This window comes from Daphnia pulicaria, chromosome 1 (assembly GCF_021234035.1).
Source record: "Daphnia pulicaria isolate SC F1-1A chromosome 1, SC_F0-13Bv2, whole genome shotgun sequence".
NCBI lineage: Eukaryota > Metazoa > Arthropoda > Branchiopoda > Diplostraca > Daphniidae > Daphnia > Daphnia pulicaria.
The window spans coordinates 1,433,411-1,446,737 of NC_060913.1; the positions used below are offsets into that span (position 1 = coordinate 1,433,411).

Here is a 13,327-nt window from a genome sequence, read left to right on the forward strand (position 1 = left end):
GAAATCAATGATGACTGTGGTTGTTGAAAAAGGTGCTATAACCCCGAAGAGACTTCTTCTGTAGCCAAACGTCAATGACTGTTGTTTTAGGGAAATGAAAAATGACTTGCGCTGGATGGGGAAGAATTCCATAAACACCGGAGGGGAATCTATATAGATTACACCAGAATCTGGAACAGTAGCTCCGGACAGAGGAAGAACATCATGAGCGTGCACCCTACGCTGCAAATGTTGAGTAGATTTAACAGTCATCAGTTAAAGAAGCCATATCGCGAGTGTGCGCTCTTCATTGGACGCTTTAGTTGGTTAATGGAGTCATGAGGCGAAGAAATTGAATTAAAACAACAGTATTCATTCACCATGCGCCCCTGGGTGGGATCGAACCACCAGCCTTCCGGTTAACAGCCGAACGCGCTAGCCAATTGCGCCACAGAGGCATGCTGATTGGTTAACGACACACTCGTCCAGTTCAACAGGCAAACCAAACATTACATTTTTTTAGTGTGGCCAACACTAATAAAATATTGCAGAAACATTGTGGGGCTTCCATAGTGTAGAGGTTATCACGTCGGCTTCACACGCTGAAGGTCCTCAGTTCGATCCTGAGTGGAAGCATCAGTATAACGTTAGGAAATAATAATCGTAAGAGAAAAAGAAATGGAATGGAATTAATAACTTGTAATGTATCTTATCTAGATGACAACTAGACTAGAACAAGTAGACATCTGGAAACTACACACAGACAACCAACCAATCATAGTAATAGTTATCTCACGGTTCCTGGAAAGGAAAAAATGTAGTCAATAAGACTTGGTTCATTACATTGGAATAGAGCGCAATGGCAAGCCTGGCTAGCTCAGTCGGTAGAGCATGAGACTCTTAATCTCAGGGTCGGGGGTTCGAGCCCCCCGTTGGGCGTCACATATTTGCAAATAATTGCAGATGAAAGTTAGAAGTTGGGAGACGATCGTTAGTATTTTGTAATCATTTCAGAATAATTCTGTAGCGGATTGTAGTTTCCATAGTGTAGTGGTTATCACGTCGGCCTAACACGCTGAAGGTCCTCAGTTCAATCCTGGGTGGAAACAGGACAATGTATTTGTAGAAAGACTATCAAAGAAGCACATTTTGTTTTTTTGAAAAAGCCAAGCATTCATGTTTCTTGTTAAAAATGAAATCTACAATATGACAATGTGAAGATATTCGCAATGCTGTATCCGGAGGAAGTCAACAGAAAGGGGGAAATCAATGATGACTGTGGTTGTTGAAAAAGGTGCTATAACCCCGAAGAGACTTCTTCTGTAGCCAAACGTCAATGACTGTTGTTTTAGGGAAATGAAAAATGACTTGCGCTGGATGGGGAAGAATTCCATAAACACCGGAGGGGAATCTATATAGATTACACCAGAATCTGGAACAGTAGCTCCGGACAGAGGAAGAACATCATGAGCGTGCACCCTACGCTGCAAATGTTGAGTAGATTTAACAGTCATCAGTTAAAGAAGCCATATCGCGAGTGTGCGCTCTTCATTGGACGCTTTAGTTGGTTAATGGAGTCATGAGGCGAAGAAATTGAATTAAAACAACAGTATTCATTCACCATGCGCCCCTGGGTGGGATCGAACCACCAGCCTTCCTGTTAACAGCCGAACGCGCTAGCCAATTGCGCCACAGAGGCATGCTGATTGGTTAACGACACACTCGTCCAGTTCAACAGGCAAACCAAACATTACATTTTTTTAGTGTGGCCAACACTAATAAAATATTGCAGAAACATTGTGAGGCTTCCATAGTGTAGAGGTTATCACGTCGGCTTCACACGCTGAAGGTCCTCAGTTCGATCCTGAGTGGAAGCATCAGTATAACGTTAGGAAATAATAATCGTAAGAGAAAAAGAAATGGAATGGAATTAATAACTTGTAATGTATCTTATCTAGATGACAACTAGACTAGAACAAGTAGACATCTGGAAACTACACACAGACAACCAACCAATCATAGTAATAGTTATCTCACGGTTCCTGGAAAGGAAAAAATGTAGTCAATAAGACTTGGTTCATTACATTGGAATAGAGCGCAATGGCAAGCCTGGCTAGCTCAGTCGGTAGAGCATGAGACTCTTAATCTCAGGGTCGGGGGTTCGAGCCCCCCGTTGGGCGTCACATATTTGCAAATAATTGCAGATGAAAGTTAGAAGTTGGGAGACGATCGTTAGTATTTTGTAATCATTTCAGAATAATTCTGTAGCGGATTGTAGTTTCCATAGTGTAGTGGTTATCACGTCGGCCTAACACGCTGAAGGTCCTCAGTTCAATCCTGGGTGGAAACAGGACAATGTATTTGTAGAAAGACTATCAAAGAAGCACATTTTGTTTTTTTGAAAAAGCCAAGCATTCATGTTTCTTGTTAAAAATGAAATCTACAATATGACAATGTGAAGATATTCGCAATGCTGTATCCGGAGGAAGTCAACAGAAAGGGGGAAATCAATGATGACTGTGGTTGTTGAAAAAGGTGCTATAACCCCGAAGAGACTTCTTCTGTAGCCAAACGTCAATGACTGTTGTTTTAGGGAAATGAAAAATGACTTGTATTAGAAACGGCTGTCCATTTGGCAAACCCGCTTTACCCCCTTCCCCTCCTTTGAGCAAGTGACGACGCCAGGCTTTTCTTTAAGTCTGGCAACGTGGGTGGGAGTCATCTTAGAAAAGGGGGGGCTTCCTTTTTCCTTCTTCTTGTCCGTGATCTCGTGGAGTGTGGTAACGCTGTATGTGCTCTGTGTTTCGTATGTGTGTCTCAAATGTTGCTTTGTGTACCCCTTGTGTCATCGACAATATACACTCAGTGCATTATATCTTATTTATTTTAATAGGTTATGGGCCCAGGACACGCCAATTAATTGACAAGAATGAATCACGAAGCCTCGAGAGAAGTCAACAGAATAACGAAGTTAAGCGGTCCGGAAAAATGGACCTCGTTTAGATATGGGTGTACACTGCTGCTGCAACGAGCACGTGTTCTCAACGTCGTCACGAGACTTGAACCTCGACCCGAACCGGTAATTATTGTCTTTCTATGTAGACGTCTTGCGAGACAAAGAACAAAGCTTGAATTTTGAGAATTTCTTCTTTACAAAAGAAAATGAGAGAGACGAAAATTGTAATGATGGCAAAAGACTAAGCTATTTCCTGGACATTGAAAAAAAAGATTTGACGAGTAGTTGTAAGTGATGTTTCTATCCAACGGCTGCTCAGAATGAAGTCAATGACCTTTTTTTTTAAAATTATGAAACGTTTTACAGTAACTGTAGGGCCAGACTTGCTTCTTTGCAGCCACGTGTTGGTATAGAAACATGACACTACCTGATGATGGAAAAACATTAAATGCTTAGCTTATTGTTCAAGTTTGCAGTCGTAAATAGTGTTTCTATCAGATAGGCAATTCACATGATACCTGTAAGCTTGACTTTGTTTTCAGCCGGCTAAAGCAGTCCGAATTAATCCTCTTACTATATAGCCTCTGTCTGAAATAGAAACACTATACTGCCATTATAGCATGAATTGTGAAGAAATTTTATGTCGTTGTAAGTCGGGTAAACGCATTTTCTTGGGACAAATTATCGTTCACGTCACTCAGGCCTCACACACGCCACACTCGCATCTAACGAGTGGTGAAAGTCACGATCGTTTGATTAAAACAAAATATAAATATATATTTATATATAAATATATGTATGTATACATATTTTATGCGCGTACCACGACACGACAGAGTACCACCGTTTGTTCTATTGAGAACTCACACATGATTATGCTGTTCATTGAGAGCTCATCTACGCAGACGCGGCATATTACGCACGCCAGTTAATTAACGTTATGTTCAATTATTGACAGAACCTCAATGAGAACCAGGAGGTCGCGAACCAAAATCTGATAGACGCTTGGGACATGAAGGATGCAGAGGCGAGAATTATAATATTCTGCAACGTTGAGGGGCCACAGCAAACTCTCATCGAAGGATGCGCGTCCTCCGCGGAAATGTGGGAGCGTCTGATACTGCAATACGCCAACGCTGCTCCTATCAACGGCAATCTACTGCTAGAGAAATTTTTCAACTACAAATACAATCCTGGTATACTAACTCTACAGTTCATAAAACTAAAGAATCTTGTTAACTCACATATGATTACCGTTCACAGAGCACAGAGTGCTGGATCATGTGGCAGTTTACACAAACTTGGCAGAAGAGCTGAGAAACTTGGAATCACCTGTCACTGAACAACAACTCGTTGTGAAAATTATCCAAACACTGCCCCCCAGTTTTCGCTCATTCCGTTCGGCTTGGGACAATCTACCAAGGAACGAGCAAACAATAGCAAACCTAACACCAAGACTGGTAAACGAAGAAGCCATCAGCAGAGCGGCCAACAACGGCGCGATGGATCCGACCGATGCGGCCTTCTTTGCGTTCCACACGCCTAAGGCAGCCGCTTTCGCCGGGGAGAGTGCTGCAAAGACATCCCCAGGGCAAAGTTTCGACAACGCAGCACACGCGCAAGGGGGATTCCGTGGCCGCGGACGAGGCCCCTACTTTACGGGTGAATGGCGAGGACGTGGCAGAGGCAGAGGAGGAAGAGGAGGTAGAGGTGGTGGCAGCTCCAATCCGCACAACCACTCATACGCACGAAAAGATGGACAACAACAAAACGATCAGCAGCAAAGCAGCCAACATGCCGGCTCAGTCGTCTGCTTCAACTGCAATGGAAACGGACACAAAGCTTATCAGTGTCCAACAAAAAGAGAAGAAGAACGTGGTCAGGCGAGACAAGAAAATTTCAACAAGAAAAGAGGTTTTGGCTGTATCTCTTCGTCATTGTGTCTGGTTGCACGGGAACACAAGGTCTGGAACGCTGATTCGGGCGCAACTAATCACATGACTGATCAACGGTCCTTCTTCACCACTTTCAAAATAATTCCACCCGGAACATGGAAAATCAATGGAATTGGTGGTGTTGAACTACAAGCCCTTGGTATAGGAAACATCGACGTCATTACAGAAGTAGATGGTGCGAAGCTTGAAGGAACATTCCACGACGTGTTATACGTTCCCGGTCTTGGAATTAATCTTTTTTCAATTGGAGCAGCCACCGACTGTAACGTCAATGTTGAGTTCACTGATACACAGGTATGATACAACTCGTAAAAATTTGCAGTCATGACTCGAGATTTATGTATATAAATATTTCCTTACCAACAGGTCTTTTTCGCTAATAAGGAAACTAACGAAAAATTCATGACTGGCTCCCGTGTCGAAAACTCCCTCTACAGATTATGCGCTACGACCAAAAACCCAACGGAATTGAACGAAGAATCTTCAACAGCGCTCTACGGTGTTGGTAATGGAAGTACCAAGGCGTCCCTCGAACTTTGGCATAGAAGATTCGGCCATCTCAACTGTCAAGATATTTTAAAGATCAACAAATCTAAAGCAGTATACGGCCTGCACCTCAACGACGTCAAAAAACCACTCATATGCGAAGGTTGCATCTTTGGAAAACTCCACCGTAGCAAGTTCCCAACCGGATGCGGCCGCGCGGAAAATATCGGCGACTTGATCCACTCCGATGTCGGAGGTCCATTACACGTGCCAACTCCTGAAGGCCATCGATTCTTCGTCATCTTCAAAGACGACAACAGCAGTTATACAGTAGCCAAACTCATGAAGACGAAAAATGAAGCTGGCACGCATTTCATGGAATTCGCAGAAATGATGAAAACCCAAACCGGAAGGCCAATAAAAATACTCAGGACGGACCAAGGAACCGACATCCTCGGCGGAAACTTTAGCGAATACAAAAAACGTACTGGCCTTATTCATCAAACTACTGCTAGGTACACTCCACAACAAAACTCTCGTTCCGAGAGAACGATGCGTACAGTTGTAGAGGCCGTGAGAAGTGGCCTGTACACTAACGACAACAGCAACCAACTTCCGTGCAACATCAGAAATGAAGTCAGAGAACTCTGGGGCGAATTTCTTCTGGCTATCGTTTACATATTCAACCGGACTCTCACCAGCCACACAGAAGTCACTCCGTTCGAGAAATTATTCGGCAAGAAACCATCGGTTGCCCACCTAAGGGTTCTCGGCTGCCGCGCATACGCGCACGTTCCCGACCAGCTACGCAAGAAACTAGATCCTAAAGGCGAAGCATGTTGGATGGTCGGCTACGGTGAAAATCAAAAGGCCTGGCGACTTTGGAACCCTGTTGAGAGGAAAATAATCGTTTCCCGTGATGTCACCTTCGATGAAACAATCCTGATTGGAGATCACCCACTCACAGCTGTAAATGACAATAGCCCATTGGAACCAATGCAACTATTAGTAGAAGTACTTAATCAGGTATCTTGCTTATACTAGTAGCCATACATAAACGAACAAAATCTATTTTTTGTGTATATATATTTATATATGTGTATATATGTATATGTGTATATGTGTATGTGTATATATGTTTATATATATTTTATATATACATCCATTTTTTTTCCACCAGACTCAACTAATCGAAGGTGTAGATGAAAGCCAAGACACTCCCGATAATCAAGATGCATCAGTCGAAGAAGCTTCCCAAGTCGAGGCCTTAGAGGAGGAGATTGAACGGGCTCCTGGCGGCAGAAATGAAGAGGGTATGGAAGTCCTCGACGTTGTGGATGCGGAACCTGTTCACGTTGCGACTCCTGATGACGCCAACAAGAATCTAGAAGTGGATGAAGTCCCCAACATTGACGCCCCACCGATATCGAGTCACGATTCACACAATTATCGAAGGTAAAAACTAATCGCTGTTTCGAAAAAATTACTGGCGCTCACCACCTTCTATATATATTTCATAGACCCACAAGATCCGGCCGCGTGCCAAGATATACGGATCGATACGTCGAATATATGGAATCATACGGAAATGCAGCATCCACTGATCCAGCCCCTAAGCGCTCTTCATTTTTCGAACTAGAAGTTGATGAACCACAAACCTACAAACAAGCGGTGGAATCAAGATATGCGGAACAGTGGTTACCCGCTTTCAAGGCAGAGTATGACTCTCAGATCAAGAACAAATCGTGGGTGCTCATCCCAAAATCCCAAGTACCAACTGAGTGCGCTATACTGCCTCACAAATGGGTTGGGAAATATAAGCCGGGCTATGGAGACCCACTGCAGCCAGATTTCGTGGCCCCACGCTTTAAAGGAAGATTAACAGTTGTTGGATGTCACCAGCAGTACGGCGTCGACTACGAAGAAACGTACGCACCTGTGCCACGCCTTGACTCAATTCGATCTGTTCTATCACTCACCGCATCGCTCGGATACAAATCATTTCAATTCGACGTGGCCACAGCGTTCCTGAACGCGGATGTTGACAAACCAATCTTTATGACCCAACCCGAAGGATTCGTGGTGTCTGGAAAAGAAGACCACGTGTGTAAGCTTTTGAAAGCAGTCTACGGCATAAAGCAGGCTCCCCGTCTTTGGTGCAAGACCTTTATCGCCGCCCTACTCAGATATGGTTTTAAGGCACTGGACGCAGATATGTGCGTGTTCATCCTGGTAAACAACAGCATCGTGTCATATCTCTTCATCTGGGTAGATGACGGATGGTTTTCTAGCAGTGCTGATGAGGAGTGTCAACGCTTCGCTACTTGGATCGGTAACTAATAAGTTATAATCCTTTTTTTTCCCATTACTCACAAATCAAATTTCCTACCTCTTTTGTCAGGTAACGAATTTGAAGTAAGATGTCTCCCCCCGACCAGATTCGTTGGTATGAACATCGAGTACGACAGGGAAAATAGCCAAGTATTTCTCTCGCAGCAACACTCGATACTCAAGGCACTGGAACAGTTCGGCATGACGGATAGCCATCCCAAGCTGACCCCAGCCGAATCCAGCGTTCACCTTTCTAGTTCGATGGTGCCACGCAACGAGGGGAAAATTGACATGTCTTTAATCCCCTACCGTGCGGCAGTTGGATTCCTGCTCTATCTCTCATCTACCACTAGACCGGACATTGCTTACGGCGTTGGACAAGTGTCAAAATTTTGCGAAAACCCACAGCCGGCGCACTGGAACGGAGTCAAACGTATATTCGCTTATCTGAAAGGTACGCTCGACTTCGGTATATGGCTGGGTGCACGGAAGGATGAAGGAGCCGTAGTCTATACCGACGCCGACTACGCCAGTGATGTAGACGACCGAAAATCCATCTCAGGATGCATCGCTTTCTACAAGGGAGGGCCAGTCGCATGGTCGTGCAGGAGACAAGAATGTGTTTCTATCTCAACTACCGAGTCGGAATATGTGTCCTTATCTGATGGAGCGAAGACAGCTCTTTGGCTCAACGCGCTGGCTAACGGCCTAAACTCGTCTCCGGTCCCAATGGAAAAGTCTTCAGGCGACGAGGTACCACCAAATCCCGTTAAGATGTATTGCGACAATCAAAGTGCTATTTGTCTGGTCAAAAATCCGGTCCATCCGAGGCGATCAAAACACATCGACGTGAGATACCACTTTGTAAGACAGCTGCAAGAAAACAACAAGATCGCCGTCGAATTCGTTAGCTCCAAAGACCAACTGGCCGACATCTTCACGAAGGCTTTGCCAGCGCCAAGGTTCCAAGAGTTACGTGAACGCATCGGGGTAGGACCATACGAGAAGAATTGAGGAGGTACGGGTTTGAGAGAGGGTATTAGAAACGGCTGTCCATTTGGCAAACCCGCTTTACCCCCTTCCCCTCCTTTGAGCAAGTGACGACGCCAGGCTTTTCTTTAAGTCTGGCAACGTGGGTGGGAGTCATCTTAGAAAAGGGGGGGCTTCCTTTTTCCTTCTTCTTGTCCGTGATCTCGTGGAGTGTGGTAACGCTGTATGTGCTCTGTGTTTCGTATGTGTGTCTCAAATGTTGCTTTGTGTACCCCTTGTGTCATCGACAATATACACTCAGTGCATTATATCTTATTTATTTTAATAACTTGCGCTGGATGGGGAAGAATTCCATAAACACCGGAGGGGAATCTATATAGATTACACCAGAACCTGGAACAGTAGCTCCGGACAGAGGAAGAACATCATGAGCGTGCACCCTACGCTGCAAATGTTGAGTAGATTTAACAGTCAACAGTTAAAGAAGCCATATCGCGAGTGTGCGCTCTTCATTGGACGCTTTAGTTGGTTAATGGAGTCATGAGGCGAAGAAATTGAATTAAAAGAAGTATTCATTCACCATGCGCCCCTGGGTGGGATCGAACCACCAGCCTTCCGGTTAACAGCCGAACGCGCTAGCCAATTGCGCCACAGAGGCATGCTGATTGGTTAACGACACACTCGTCCAGTTCAACAGGCAAACCAAACATTACATTTTTTTAGTGTGGCCAACACTAATAAAATATTGCAGAAACATTGTGGGGCTTCCATAGTGTAGAGGTTATCACGTCGGCTTCACACGCTGAAGGTCCTCAGTTCGATCCTGAGTGGAAGCATCAGTATAACGTTAGGAAATAATAATCGTAAGAGAAAAAGAAATGGAATGGAATTAATAACTTGTAATGTATCTTATCTAGATGACAACTAGACTAGAACAAGTAGACATCTGGAAACTACACACAGACAACCAACCAATCATAGTAATAGTTATCTCACGGTTCCTGGAAAGGAAAAAATGTAGTCAATAAGACTTGGTTCATTACATTGGAATAGAGCGCAATGGCAAGCCTGGCTAGCTCAGTCGGTAGAGCATGAGACTCTTAATCTCAGGGTCGGGGGTTCGAGCCCCCCGTTGGGCGTCACATATTTGCAAATAATTGCAGATGAAAGTTAGAAGTTGGGAGACGATCGTTAGTATTTTGTAATCATTTCAGAATAATTCTGTAGCGGATTGTAGTTTCCATAGTGTAGTGGTTATCACGTCGGCCTAACACGCTGAAGGTCCTCAGTTCAATCCTGGGTGGAAACAGGACAATGTATTTGTAGAAAGACTATCAAAGAAGCACATTTTGTTTTTTTGAAAAAGCCAAGCATTCATGTTTCTTGTTAAAAATGAAATCTACAATATGACAATGTGAAGATATTCGCAATGCTGTATCCGGAGGAAGTCAACAGAAAGGGGGAAATCAATGATGACTGTGGTTGTTGAAAAAGGTGCTATAACCCCGAAGAGACTTCTTCTGTAGCCAAACGTCAATGACTGTTGTTTTAGGGAAATGAAAAATGACTTGCGCTGGATGGGGAAGAATTCCATAAACACCGGAGGGGAATCTATATAGATTACACCAGAATCTGGAACAGTAGCTCCGGACAGAGGAAGAACATCATGAGCGTGCACCCTACGCTGCAAATGTTGAGTAGATTTAACAGTCATCAGTTAAAGAAGCCATATCGTGAGTGTGCGCTCTTCATTGGACGCTTTAGTTGGTTAATGGAGTCATGAGGCGAAGAAATTGAATTAAAACAACAGTATTCATTCACCATGCGCCCCTGGGTGGGATCGAACCACCAGCCTTCCGGTTAACAGCCGAACGCGCTAGCCAATTGCGCCACAGAGGCATGTTGATTGGTTAACGACACACTCGTCCAGTTCAACAGGCAAACCAAACATTACATTTTTTTAGTGTGGCCAATACTAATAAAATATTGCAGAAACATTGTGGGGCTTCCATAGTGTAGAGGTTATCACGTCGGCTTCACACGCTGAAGGTCCTCAGTTCGATCCTGAGTGGAAGCATCAGTATAACGTTAGGAAATAATAATCGTAAGAGAAAAAGAAATGGAATGGAATTAATAACTTGTAATGTATCTTATCTAGATGACAACTAGACTAGAACAAGTAGACATCTGGAAACTACACACAGACAACCAACCAATCATAGTAATAGTTATCTCACGGTTCCTGGAAAGGAAAAAATGTAGTCAATAAGACTTGGTTCATTACATTGGAATAGAGCGCAATGGCAAGCCTGGCTAGCTCAGTCGGTAGAGCATGAGACTCTTAATCTCAGGGTCGGGGGTTCGAGCCCCCCGTTGGGCGTCACATATTTGCAAATAATTGCAGATGAAAGTTAGAAGTTGGGAGACGATCGTTAGTATTTTGTAATCATTTCAGAATAATTCTGTAGCGGATTGTAGTTTCCATAGTGTAGTGGTTATCACGTCGGCCTAACACGCTGAAGGTCCTCAGTTCAATCCTGGGTGGAAACAGGACAATGTATTTGTAGAAAGACTATCAAAGAAGCACATTTTGTTTTTTTGAAAAAGCCAAGCATTCATGTTTCTTGTTAAAAATGAAATCTACAATATGACAATGTGAAGATATTCGCAATGCTGTATCCGGAGGAAGTCAACAGAAAGGGGGAAATCAATGATGACTGTGGTTGTTGAAAAAGGTGCTATAACCCCGAAGAGACTTCTTCTGTAGCCAAACGTCAATGACTGTTGTTTTAGGGAAATGAAAAATGACTTGCGCTGGATGGGGAAGAATTCCATAAACACCGGAGGGGAATCTATATAGATTACACCAGAACCTGGAACAGTAGCTCCGGACAGAGGAAGAACATCATGAGCGTGCACCCTACGCTGCAAATGTTGAGTAGATTTAACAGTCATCAGTTAAAGAAGCCATATCGCGAGTGTGCGCTCTTCATTGGACGCTTTAGTTGGTTAATGGAGTCATGAGGCGAAGAAATTGAATTAAAACAACAGTATTCATTCACCATGCGCCCCTGGGTGGGATCGAACCACCAGCCTTCCGGTTAACAGCCGAACGCGCTAGCCAATTGCGCCACAGAGGCATGCTGATTGGTTAACGACACACTCGTCCAGTTCAACAGGCAAACCAAACATTACATTTTTTTAGTGTGGCCAACACTAATAAAATATTGCAGAAACATTGTGGGGCTTCCATAGTGTAGAGGTTATCACGTCGGCTTCACACGCTGAAGATCCTCAGTTCGATCCTGAGTGGAAGCATCAGTATAACGTTAGGAAATAATAATCGTAAGAGAAAAAGAAATGGAATGGAATTAATAACTTGTAATGTATCTTATCTAGATGACAACTAGACTAGAACAAGTAGACATCTGGAAACTACACACAGACAACCAACCAATCATAGTAATAGTTATCTCACGGTTCCTGGAAAGGAAAAAATGTAGTCAATAAGACTTGGTTCATTACATTGGAATAGAGCGTAATGGCAAGCCTGGCTAGCTCAGTCGGTAGAGCATGAGACTCTTAATCTCAGGGTCGGGGGTTCGAGCCCCCCGTTGGGCGTCACATATTTGCAGATAATTGCAGATGAAAGTTAGAAGTTGGGAGACGATCGTTAGTATTTTGTAATCATTTCAGAATAATTCTGTAGCGGATTGTAGTTTCCATAGTGTAGTGGTTATCACGTCGGCCTAACACGCTGAAGGTCCTCAGTTCAATCCTGGGTGGAAACAGGACAATGTATTTGTAGAAAGACTATCAAAGAAGCACATTTTGTTTTTTTGAAAAAGCCAAGCATTCATGTTTCTTGTTAAAAATGAAATCTACAATATGACAATGTGAAGATATTCGCAATGCTGTATCCGGAGGAAGTCAACAGAAAGGGGGAAATCAATGATGACTGTGGTTGTTGAAAAAGGTGCTATAACCCCGAAGAGACTTCTTCTGTAGCCAAACGTCAATGACTGTTGTTTTAGGGAAATGAAAAATGACTTGCGCTGGATGGGGAAGAATTCCATAAACACCGGAGGGGAATCTATATAGATTACACCAGAACCTGGAACAGTAGCTCCGGACAGAGGAAGAACATCATGAGCGTGCACCCTACGCTGCAAATGTTGAGTAGATTTAACAGTCATCAGTTAAAGAAGCCATATCGCGAGTGTGCGCTCTTCATTGGACGCTTTAGTTGGTTAATGGAGTCATGAGGCGAAGAAATTGAATTAAAACAACAGTATTCATTCACCATACGCCCCTGGGTGGGATCGAACCACCAGCCTTCCGGTTAACAGCCGAACGCGCTAGCCAATTGCGCCACAGAGGCATGCTGATTGGTTAACGACACACTCGTCCAGTTCAACAGGCAAACCAAACATTACATTTTTTTAGTGTGGCCAACACTAATAAAATATTGCAGAAACATTGTGGGGCTTCCATAGTGTAGAGGTTATCACGTCGGCTTCACACGCTGAAGGTCCTCAGTTCGATCCTGAGTGGAAGCATCAGTATAACGTTAGGAAATAATAATCGTAAGAGAAAAAGAAATGGAATGGAATTAATAACTTGTAATGTA

The 13,327-nt window shown here is 43.7% G+C and overlaps 22 non-coding genes across 22 annotated transcripts; 16 read left to right on the plus strand and 6 right to left on the minus strand.

The window, feature by feature from the left end:
* Positions 1 to 363: 363 nt before the first annotated feature.
* Trnan-guu lies at positions 364 to 437 on the minus strand. The gene has a single exon. It is a non-coding gene; the product is annotated as a tRNA-Asn (tRNA).
* Positions 438 to 542: 105 nt separating this feature from the next.
* Trnav-cac lies at positions 543 to 615 on the plus strand. Its single transcript has one exon. It is a non-coding gene; the product is annotated as a tRNA-Val (tRNA).
* A 230-nt stretch (positions 616 to 845) lies between these two features.
* Trnak-cuu lies at positions 846 to 918 on the plus strand. The gene has a single exon. It is a non-coding gene; the product is annotated as a tRNA-Lys (tRNA).
* Positions 919 to 1,015: 97 nt separating this feature from the next.
* Trnav-aac lies at positions 1,016 to 1,088 on the plus strand. The gene has a single exon. It is a non-coding gene; the product is annotated as a tRNA-Val (tRNA).
* Positions 1,089 to 1,604: 516 nt separating this feature from the next.
* On the minus strand, positions 1,605 to 1,678 carry Trnan-guu. Its single transcript has one exon. It is a non-coding gene; the product is annotated as a tRNA-Asn (tRNA).
* A 105-nt stretch (positions 1,679 to 1,783) lies between these two features.
* Positions 1,784 to 1,856, plus strand: Trnav-cac. The gene has a single exon. It is a non-coding gene; the product is annotated as a tRNA-Val (tRNA).
* Positions 1,857 to 2,086: 230 nt separating this feature from the next.
* Trnak-cuu lies at positions 2,087 to 2,159 on the plus strand. The gene has a single exon. It is a non-coding gene; the product is annotated as a tRNA-Lys (tRNA).
* Positions 2,160 to 2,256: 97 nt separating this feature from the next.
* On the plus strand, positions 2,257 to 2,329 carry Trnav-aac. The gene has a single exon. It is a non-coding gene; the product is annotated as a tRNA-Val (tRNA).
* A 6,952-nt stretch (positions 2,330 to 9,281) lies between these two features.
* Positions 9,282 to 9,355, minus strand: Trnan-guu. The gene has a single exon. It is a non-coding gene; the product is annotated as a tRNA-Asn (tRNA).
* A 105-nt stretch (positions 9,356 to 9,460) lies between these two features.
* Positions 9,461 to 9,533, plus strand: Trnav-cac. The gene has a single exon. It is a non-coding gene; the product is annotated as a tRNA-Val (tRNA).
* A 230-nt stretch (positions 9,534 to 9,763) lies between these two features.
* Trnak-cuu lies at positions 9,764 to 9,836 on the plus strand. The gene has a single exon. It is a non-coding gene; the product is annotated as a tRNA-Lys (tRNA).
* A 97-nt stretch (positions 9,837 to 9,933) lies between these two features.
* Positions 9,934 to 10,006, plus strand: Trnav-aac. Its single transcript has one exon. It is a non-coding gene; the product is annotated as a tRNA-Val (tRNA).
* Positions 10,007 to 10,522: 516 nt separating this feature from the next.
* Trnan-guu lies at positions 10,523 to 10,596 on the minus strand. Its single transcript has one exon. It is a non-coding gene; the product is annotated as a tRNA-Asn (tRNA).
* Positions 10,597 to 10,701: 105 nt separating this feature from the next.
* Positions 10,702 to 10,774, plus strand: Trnav-cac. The gene has a single exon. It is a non-coding gene; the product is annotated as a tRNA-Val (tRNA).
* A 230-nt stretch (positions 10,775 to 11,004) lies between these two features.
* On the plus strand, positions 11,005 to 11,077 carry Trnak-cuu. The gene has a single exon. It is a non-coding gene; the product is annotated as a tRNA-Lys (tRNA).
* A 97-nt stretch (positions 11,078 to 11,174) lies between these two features.
* On the plus strand, positions 11,175 to 11,247 carry Trnav-aac. The gene has a single exon. It is a non-coding gene; the product is annotated as a tRNA-Val (tRNA).
* Positions 11,248 to 11,763: 516 nt separating this feature from the next.
* Trnan-guu lies at positions 11,764 to 11,837 on the minus strand. Its single transcript has one exon. It is a non-coding gene; the product is annotated as a tRNA-Asn (tRNA).
* A 105-nt stretch (positions 11,838 to 11,942) lies between these two features.
* Positions 11,943 to 12,015, plus strand: Trnav-cac. Its single transcript has one exon. It is a non-coding gene; the product is annotated as a tRNA-Val (tRNA).
* A 230-nt stretch (positions 12,016 to 12,245) lies between these two features.
* Positions 12,246 to 12,318, plus strand: Trnak-cuu. Its single transcript has one exon. It is a non-coding gene; the product is annotated as a tRNA-Lys (tRNA).
* A 97-nt stretch (positions 12,319 to 12,415) lies between these two features.
* Trnav-aac lies at positions 12,416 to 12,488 on the plus strand. Its single transcript has one exon. It is a non-coding gene; the product is annotated as a tRNA-Val (tRNA).
* Positions 12,489 to 13,004: 516 nt separating this feature from the next.
* Trnan-guu lies at positions 13,005 to 13,078 on the minus strand. Its single transcript has one exon. It is a non-coding gene; the product is annotated as a tRNA-Asn (tRNA).
* A 105-nt stretch (positions 13,079 to 13,183) lies between these two features.
* Positions 13,184 to 13,256, plus strand: Trnav-cac. The gene has a single exon. It is a non-coding gene; the product is annotated as a tRNA-Val (tRNA).
* The last annotated feature ends 71 nt before the right edge of the window (positions 13,257 to 13,327 follow it).